We start from the raw sequence: 9,958 nt of genomic DNA on the forward strand, positions 1-9,958 counted from the left end.
CAATGTAGTTTATTTACTTAAATCTGTGATCAATGGCATGGCGTGTGTGTGCAGACTGGTTAGCACAGTTGGTAAGGTGTTGGGTTTGCACTATCAAGTTATGACTGTCATCGGTTTGAATCCTATGGAAGCATGTTTTTATTTTACTAGTGTGGTTTGTGGCTCTATACAATGTAATGCATATGTATTTTAACAATAATAGTCAAGTCTTCCAATGTACTTCTTAGTGAAACCCAACAGATAGCTTTATTTTCTCTTTGTTTACTCAAATATTGAATTAATATGTCTTATAACTTTAGTAGTAAAGTATTCTAATGACTTGCTTATGACACCCCATAGAATATATCATGTTTAGTACCTTGGACATTGTAGCTTATTTACTTAATTCTCTGATAAATTGTGCAATGGGTATGCAGACTGGTAAGGTGTTGGTTTTTCACTATAAAATTAAGAAGGCCATTTGTTTGAATCCCATGTAAGCATATTTTTATTTTACTAGAGTAGTTTGTGGATCTATATAATGTAATGCATATTTATTTTAACAACAATAGTCAAGTCTTCCAATGGTCTTCTTACTGAAACCCAATGGATATCTATATTTTCTTTGTTTATAAAAATATGTAATGCATATTTCTTAACACTTTAGAAGTAAAGTATTCTAATGACTTGCTAATGAAACCCCATAGAATATATCATGTTTAGTACCTTGGACATTGTAGCTTATTTACTTAAATCTCTGATAAATTGTGCGATGGGTATGCAGACTGGTTAGAACAGTTGGTAAGGTGTTGGGTTTTCACTATCAAATTAAGACGGTCATTGCTTTGAATCCCATGTAAGCATGTTTTTATTTTACTAGTCTGCATTGTGGTTTTTGGATATATAATATGAATGCATGTCTTTTAACAACAATAGTCAAGTCGTCCAATGGACTATTAAGTGAAACCCAACAGATAGCTTTATTTTCTTTTTGTTTACTCAAATATTGAATGTATATGTCTTTACACTTTAGTAGTAAAGTATTCTAATGACTTGCTTATGACACCACATAGAATATATCATGTTTAGTACATTGGACAATGTAGTTTATTTACTTAAATCTGTGATCAATTGCATGGCGTATGTGCAGACTGGTTAGCACAGTTGGTAAGGTGTTGGGTTTGCACTATCAAGTTGTGACTGTCATTGGTTTGAATCCCATGGAAGCATGTTTTTATTTTACTAGTGTGGTTTGTGGCTCTATACAATGTAATGCATATGTATTTTAACAATAATAGTCAAGTCTTCCAATGTACTTCTTAGTGAAACCCAATAGATAGCTTTTTTATCTTTGTTTATTCAAATATGGAATGCATATTTCTTAACACTTTAGAAGTAAAGTATTCTAATGACTTGCTTATGACACCCCATAGAATATATCATGTTTAGTACCTTGGACATTGTAGCTTATTTACTTAAATCTCTGAAAAATTAGGTGATTGGTGTGTGGACTGGTTAGCACAGTTAGTAAGGTGTTGGGTTTGCACTATCAAATTAAGACTGTCATTGGTTTGAATCCCATGGGAGCATGTCTTTATTTTACTAGTCTGCATTGTGGTTTTTGGATATATAATATGAATGCATGTCTTTTAACAACAATAGTCAAGTCGTCCAATGGACTATTAAGTGAAACCCAACAAATAGCTTTATTTTCTTTTTGTTTACTCAAATATTGAATGTATATGTTTTTACACTTTAGTAGTAAAGTATTCTAATGACTTGCTTATGACACCACATAGAATATATCATGTTTAGTACATTGGACAATGTAGTTTATTTACTTAAATCTGTGATCAATTGCATGGCGTATGTGCAGACTGGTTAGCACAGTTGGTAAGGTGTTGGGTTTGCACTATCAAGTTATGACTGTCATTGGTTTGAATCCCATGGAAGCATGTTTTTATTTTACTAGTGTGGTTTGTGGCTCTATACAATGTAATGCATATGTATTTTAACAATAATAGTCAAGTCTTCCAATGTACTTCTTAGTGAACCCCAACAGATAGCTTTATTTTCTCTTTGTTTACTCAAATATTGAATGCTTATGTCTTATAAATTTAGTAGGAAAGTATTCTAATGACTTGCTTATGACACCCCATTGAATATATTATGTTTAGTTCCGTGGACACTGTAGCTTTTCACTTAAATTTCTGATAAATTGTGTGTCTGGTATGCACAGTCTGGTTAGCACAGTTAGTTAGGTGTTGGGTTTGCACTATCAAATTAAGACTGTCATTGGTTCGAATCCCATGTTAACATGTTTTTATTTTACTAGTGTGGTTTGTGGCTCTATAATATGAATGCCTACAGATGTGTCCACTATTACCTTTCTGAAAAGAGTGCAATGGCAGTAAATTTGGCATGACATGAATTCCTTTTGTTGTTGGGCCATCATGTTGTGCAATGACAATTCATGACAATTCATAGTTTCACCACTGGGTGTCCAGTGCATCACGTAACGTAGCTTTCCACCAACATTGCTGTTAAATAGACACTGTAATCAGGTCGTTCTGATTTATGGCCAGCTTTAGAGTCTAATTGCTAATTGTGTAGGTGTGAAAATCTCAGTATGAGAGGCCTTTGAAGTAGACTCCTTGGTGGGTACAGATTTTATCCTGGCTGGGGGATGTTACTATACAGTATGTTGCTCAGAGCACAGAGGTGAATTAAGTTTAAAGTGAAATTAAATAATAAGTTAAGAAAAACCTTAGTGCTATAGAGTAAAAGAACATATAAGATTTTGCAATGATAAAATATTTCCAAATAAAGGGCCTCATTACGAGTTGATCGCACGAAGCTGCTTTTTGCAGCCCGTATCTCCGCCTATGAGGGTTGTTTCTTCCCCATAGCAAGGCTGCAATCGCTTGTGCAGGCCTGCTATGGTAAAAAATGTTGTGCAGTTTCTAAGTAGGTCTGGACTTAAGCTAGCCATACATCAGACCAACTTTTCTCCAACACTCCAAACTTCCAACCATCCAACTTGTCTGTTCAACTAAAACAGTGCCCCACACATCTCACCAACTTTTTACCAGTGCTCCACACATCTAACCAACTTTTCATCAGACCAACCAACCTTCCAACTTCTGTCCAACTTGAGATGTCACCGAAGTAGGCGGACAGTGCCTTCCTACAGTTCTTCAGTTTTGTTTTGTTTTTTAATTTCAAAACATGCAGAAGTGTCTTTTTTTCAGTGAAACTGGGCTTTTCTTTCACCACAATACATTTATTAGATTTACTTATTTTTATACTGAACTATGGATACCAGCATGGTTGGGCTGCCAAGGCAAATAAATATATATATATATATATATATATATATATATATATATATATACCAGATGTAGATATTCGACACTCCCAATGTAGTAAAATGTACAGCTTGCCTGGTGCCCTCCTGAGCTTCAAAAAGCAAACATATCACAAACGATAGGCGGCACTCTAGGACTTTTCAATAATCAAGAACATACGTGACCCTGTTCTGCCAGCTTAACGTTTCGGTTTCGGTCATTTTCAATCCGCCACACTTTGCTGGCGGAATCTAATAAAAAAATTTAAAAACATGTTTTTTTTGGTGTTTTTTTTTGGGGTAATAGCATATCTATTTATATTAGAAGGGATTAGGTACTTGGTTTGTCTTTTTTGGAGGCACAAGTATTATTTATATATTTTTAAAAAGATTATTATTATTTTTTTTTGTTCAAATGGAATGGGAAAAAGCCGAAAAAAAATTGCGTGGGGTCCCCCCTCCAAAGCATAACCAGCCTCGGGCTCTTCGAGCCGGTCCTGGTTCTAAAAATCCAGGGGAAAAATGGACAGGGGATCCCCCGTATTTTTAAAACCAGCACCGTGCTCTGCGCCTGGTGCTGGTGCAAAAAATACGGGGGACAAAAAGTGTAGGGGTCCCCCGTATTTTTTACACCAGCATCGGGCTCCACAAGCTGGACAGATAATGCCACAGCCGGGGGTCACTTTTATACAGTGCCCTGCGGCCGTGGCATTAAATATCCAACTAGTCACCCCTGGCCGGGGTACCCTGGGGGAGTGGGGACCCCTTCAATCAAGGGGTCCCCCCCAGCCACCCAAGGGCCAGGGGTGAAGCCTGAGGCTGTCCCCCCCGTCCAAAGGCTGCGGATGGGGGGCTGATAGCCTTGAGAAAATTGAAAGAATATTGTTTTTTCCAGCAGTACTACAAGTCCCAGCAAGCCTCCCCGCAAGCTGGTACTTGGAGAACCACAAGTACCAGCATGCGGGAGAAAAACGGGCCCGCTGGTACCTGTAGTTCTAATGGAAAAAAAATACCCAAATAAAAACAGGAGACACACACCGTGACAGTAAAACTTTATTTCACACATGTCGACACACACATACTTACCAATGTTGACACAAAGCAGTCGGTCCTCTTCTCCAAGTAGAATCCACGGGTACCTGAAAATAAAAGATAATTATACTCACCTGATCCAGGGTCCAGATTATAATCCACGTACTTGGCAAAACAACAAACCGAACACCCGGACCAAACGGACTGAAAGGGGTCCCATGCTGTCACAGAAGTGTCTCTTCAGCCAATCAGGAAGCGCCACTCCGTGGCACTCACCTGATTAGCTCTGTGCGCGTCTGAAGTGACAGAAGGCTGGCGCGGGGGGGGGGGGGGGATTAGCGGTGCGGGAGCCGGTGCGGGCGGAGGTAGGCTGGCGGACGGGTTGGGGGGGTGAATTAGCGGTGCGGGAGCCGGTGCGGGCGGAGGGAGGCTGGCGGGCGCGGGGGGGGTGAATTACCGGTGCGGGAGCCGGTGCGGGCTGGAGCTGGCCCTGGTGGTGGCGAGGGGGAAGGGGTGCCGCGATCTTGGGGGGGCAGTGACTGCAGGAGGGGAGCAGAGGTGCTGCGATCGTGGGTGATATGCGGGGGGTGCCGCGATCGTGGGTGATATGCGGGGGGTGCCGCGATCGCGGGTGATATGCGGGGGGTGCCGCGATCGTGGGTGGGGTGCGGGGGTACCGCGATCATGGGTGGGGTGCGGGGGGTGCAGCGATCGCGGTTGGGGTGCGGGGGTGCCGCGATCGCGGGTGGGGTGCGGGGGCTGCCGACACTCCTGCACTGAGGATACCACCAGCACAACTGCACTGGGGATACTGCCAGCACTCCGCCGGCATCCGTGATTCTGCTGACCGGAAGTTGGACCCGGTCACATGCTCATTGCCAGGGGTTACATGCTCGTTGCCAGGGGTTACATATGCTTGTTGCTATAGGGGTTACATGCTCAGTGCCAGGGGGTTACATGCTCAGTGCCAGGGGGTTACATGCTCATTCCGGGTAGCGCTGGGTAATGGTCTAGTAATACCTCTAGTATATGTTTCCTAGAAGGCAGCTGCCATTTTTAAAGGGCCATCTTCCATGCTGTCTGCATGGAATCTGCAGCTTCCAGTAGTAGGTAGAGCCTAAGCATCTATTGTGCCGGTGCTGCGCCCCCCCCAGGACTCAGACATCCAGGCTGATCAGGCCCTGGGTCTCATGTTTCTTCACCCGCTTGTATGGCAGACAGAGCACTGAGTGACTTATTATCGAGCACAGCTACAGCACTGGACTGATTTATGCAGACAGACGCAGCCCCCACTTGTATGGCAGACAGAGCACTCAGTGACTTATTATGGCAGCATAGCCCCAGCACTGGACTGATTTGTGGCAGACAGACACAGCACCCATGTGTATGGCACACAGAGCACCCAGTGACTTATTATGGAGCACAGCCACAGCACTGGACTGATTTATGGCAGACAGATGCAGCCCCCACTTGTATGGCAGACAGAGCACCCAGTGACTTATTATGGCAGCATAGCCCAAGCACTGGACTGATTTGTTACAGCACAGGACAACAGCACCGACAGCAGAACCAGCACCCACCCCACGCCACCCTTCCCGCCACCCTCCCACAGACAGACAACAGACATGTCCGTCCTGCTCCCTCTGCAATGCTGGAGTGATAATTGCAGCAAGAAGTGTGGAATAGCATATAGTCCAGATCTCGCGAGAATCCGACAGCGGGATGATGACGTTTTGACTTGTTCCGGGATCTGAGTCTGGAAGGAAAACCCGAGCCGGACTCTGATCCCGGCTCGGATCGGGAAGTTCGGATGGGCTCGGATCTTGTAGATCTGAGCCCGCTCATCCCTACCTACTATAAGTATGAACAGCATTTGATGATGAAAGAGGGAGAGAACGCAGTTATTTTTTTCTCAATTCAGTGTGTAATCCAGAGATTATTATGGGTTCATGAACAAAGCCTAAATTGTCTCAGTTACTGTATTGCTATAACCTATTGCTTCTCTTTAATCCAATGGATATATTATACTTTTCTTTTCTGCTGCTGAATAATGGGGCCTACACACGGGGTATTAGATTGCTCAGATCGCTCAGCACACAGCGCTGCACCAACAATGTGTGCTGAGCGATCTGTCACTGCACGAGTTCTCAATAGAGAAAACACGGGAGATGACTAGATCTTTCACACATGCTTGAACTAACTAGATGGGCGATAGTGAAGCGCGGGGATGCGCATCACTATTGCTATAGTCCACGCACAGAGCAATTTGTGCTGAATTTCTAAGCGATTCACTCAAATCACTTAGAAAAGCAGCCTAAATCGCTACGTGTGTAGGTCCCAGTAGTCAATTTTTCCAGGCACGTCGTATGGGTACAAAGCGGATCGTTGCTGTGCACTGGTTCTAGCGAAGAATCCATTCGCACAGCCGATCGCAAAGAGATTGATAGGAAGAGCGCGATTGTGGGTGTCAACTGACCATTTTCTGGGAGTGTCTGGAAAAACGCAGGCGTGTTGAGGCATTTGCAGGGTGGGTGTCTGATGTCAATTCCGGGCTTGAATAGGCTGAAGGGATCGCTGCGGCTGAGTTAGGTCAGAGCAACTCAGAAACTGCACAAGCTGTTTTTGTACAGGGCGGATGCACACGCGTTCGCACACTTGCAAAGCTAAAGTACACTCCCCTATAGGTGGCGTCTATCTGTTCGCAGCGCTGCAAAAAATAGCTAGCAAGTGAATAGATCTGAATTAGAGAAAAAAACAATCGAGAGAGCGCTATACACATCTGTTGTGGATATTTAAAAAATATTTTTATTTCTATCAATATTCCTTTTCACAATTATACTTAGTGCCGGCCGGCATCACATAAAAAATAAAAAAATTGAGGAAGCGGCCGATGCTATTGAGTAGGCTGGGAAACGCGTCTGTCACCATCTCCATACACAGACTGCAGCGGATCATTATCCATCAGCTGGCTGGCTGAATCACATCCCCAAAGCAGGGAAATGGCTGTGTAACCATCTGCCCATTGACTCCGGATAAGGCCAGGAGTGAAAGTACCGGCCGGGAGGACAAGCGGTCACATTGCGGTTAAAGCGAATAAGATGTCCACTCCAACTAAAAGGCTACCGGTAGGAGCATTAGCCAGGAGGATGACCGCAAATACTGTGACTTCAACAGAGGCATCTATATGGTATGCTTTTCAACATTATTCACAAAAGCAGCTCAAACAACCAAAAGGGAGCTGCTTTCAGCTTAAAATCGCTGGAGGAGAGAGCACCGATACACAGAGCTAGATTAAAGGGGGGGGGGGGGGAGTACGTACCCCGGGCCCCCCTTTCCAAAGGGCCCCCTGCCACACCACAGATCGGATCTCTCTTCCGATCCAATCTGCGGTGCTGGGCTCCCGGCTCACGTCCTCGCTGCATAGGCGGCCGCACAGGTAGGACAGCTGAGCTGAGCGACAGCTCAGCTGTCCAATAATATATGAATGAAGCAGCCAGTCCCTGCAGCCTGCGTGCCCATCCAATGACTGGCTACTTCATTCATACATTATTGGACAGCTGAGCCGTCGCTCAGCTCAGCTGTCCTGTCTGTGTGGCCACTGCTGCAGTGGGGACGGTAGTGCAGGGCAGGTCAGGAGGTCCGCCGTGTGCTGCTTGGGGAGCACATTAAGTTGCTGCATATATATATATATATATATATATTCAGCTGCCTTCTTTTTATTAGAGGCTCCACAGTATTAAGAGCCACAGGCCCCCCATGGTCTTAATCCGGCTCTGCCGATACACATACAGTACGATACACCCTTGTCATTTGTTTTTATTTAAACTCTTTGACAATACTGTATTCTTGCTGATATGGCATAGATATACTATAGATAGTACTTTACATTTTGATTATAATCTCTAATTTTTCATCGACTGTACTTTAGGAGAGTCAAGAAAATAGTAGATGAGCTGACTGCTGATAATGATGAGCTTACTGCCATAGAACTCCGTCGTATTCTGCAAGCTGAGTATGGCCTTGACATCTCCTGTAGTAGCATAAAAAGAATGCGGAGGCAACTTGGTTGGACTTATGCCGGTGCTAGGTACTGTACAGTAAATTGAAATTTCAATTACAATTATAATACAATTTCTATACAGTTTGTATACAGTGCGGTAAACTAATTACATCTCTGAAATCAGCATCTGATTTTTCTTTAACATTATCTTAGTTTGGACGCTCAATTATCCTATTCCCACTGTAAACTGTATCCCATTTTACATTCCTTTCACAGGATGACTCACATGATTAGAGATGTTAACAAGGAAAAGAGAGTTCAACAGGCTCGTCAATGGATTGCTATTGGAGAAAATTTTGACAATGTCATATTTACAGATGAAACTTCTGTAGCACTTGAGAGGTTTGCAAGGAGGTCCTTCCGCAAACGTGGCCATTTATCATTTAAGCCATCTCCAAAGCACCCATTAAAAGTACATGTGTGGGGTGGTATCTCCCGCAGAGGCCCAGGACCAATTTTAATTTTTGAAGGTACATATAAAGTACAGTAGTAATGTACATTACTATGTTGTTTTTCAATATTTTCTATTTAGAACTACTGTCCAGTGACTACTGTAAGTCTATGGACTACGAGAAAAGGATTTACTGGTAGGTATATAAAATCCTGTTTTTTTTATTGTTCTACGTCAGGTATCATGGATAAAACATTCTTCCAGTCCATGATCATTAATGATACTTTAGTGCCGTATGTAAGAAAGTATTGGTCATCTGGACATCGAATGTTCCAGGACAATGATCCAAAACATAGTGCTTCGGCCAAATTCATAGAGGAAAAAGGCATCATTTGGTAACGCACACCACCAGAGTAAGTACAGTTTTGCCCTGTAGACTGATGCTTCCTGTAAAGCATGAAATGCCAAATATTCCATATTTAAATTCTCTCCCTTTATTGACTTTTCACAGATCACCGGACATGAATCCTATCGAGCTAGTGTGGTCTCAAATGAAAAGTTATATTCGTTCTCAATGTAAGCCAAGGACAAAAGAGCAACTGATTGATGGCATCAATACATTTTGGAAAAACGTACTTACATTGGAGACCTGTAATAATTATGTAGACCATTTATTTTCTGTGCTGCCAGTGATTATAGAAAGAAATGGACAAGCCAGCTGCATGTAATTGGAATGGATCATATTGTCGACAAAAAGGTCAACAGTCATTAGGTCGACCAATATTGGTCGACAGGCCATATGTCGACACATCAAAAAAGACAGTACGCAAACGAATAATGCATAGAATTTGCATAAAGGGCCCTTTACCTATCGTACTCATCCTTTCTGCAAATGCTTGAAATATCAAAATTAGACTACCTGCTTAAATTAATTAATTTGTTATATTTTATCTGTAACATGTACTTCACCCTAGTATTACATTTGTTATGCAATCTTGAAAATTGTTTAAAAAAAAAAAGTAGTCACCTCTGCAACACTGTATTTTGTAATTGTGTATGGATTGTACAAAGCATCCAAGTGATTGCATTCAGTTTTGTCTAACTTACAGTATATTTATACTATTTAGTTGGAATTATTTTATCATTGCAA

At 42.7% G+C, this 9,958-nt stretch overlaps 1 long non-coding RNA gene across 1 annotated transcript; it reads left to right on the top strand.

Annotated features, from left to right (window-relative positions):
- Positions 1-8,798: 8,798 nt before the first annotated feature.
- LOC134993569 (uncharacterized) lies at positions 8,799-9,469 on the top strand. The gene is made up of 3 exons (XR_010197348.1): positions 8,799-8,887; positions 9,047-9,221; positions 9,320-9,469. It is a non-coding gene; the product is annotated as an uncharacterized LOC134993569 (long non-coding RNA).
- Positions 9,470-9,958: the final 489 nt, after the last annotated feature.

The sequence above is a fragment of the Pseudophryne corroboree genome, unplaced genomic scaffold, assembly GCF_028390025.1.
Source record: "Pseudophryne corroboree isolate aPseCor3 unplaced genomic scaffold, aPseCor3.hap2 scaffold_129, whole genome shotgun sequence".
Classification (NCBI taxonomy): Eukaryota; Metazoa; Chordata; class Amphibia; order Anura; family Myobatrachidae; genus Pseudophryne; species Pseudophryne corroboree.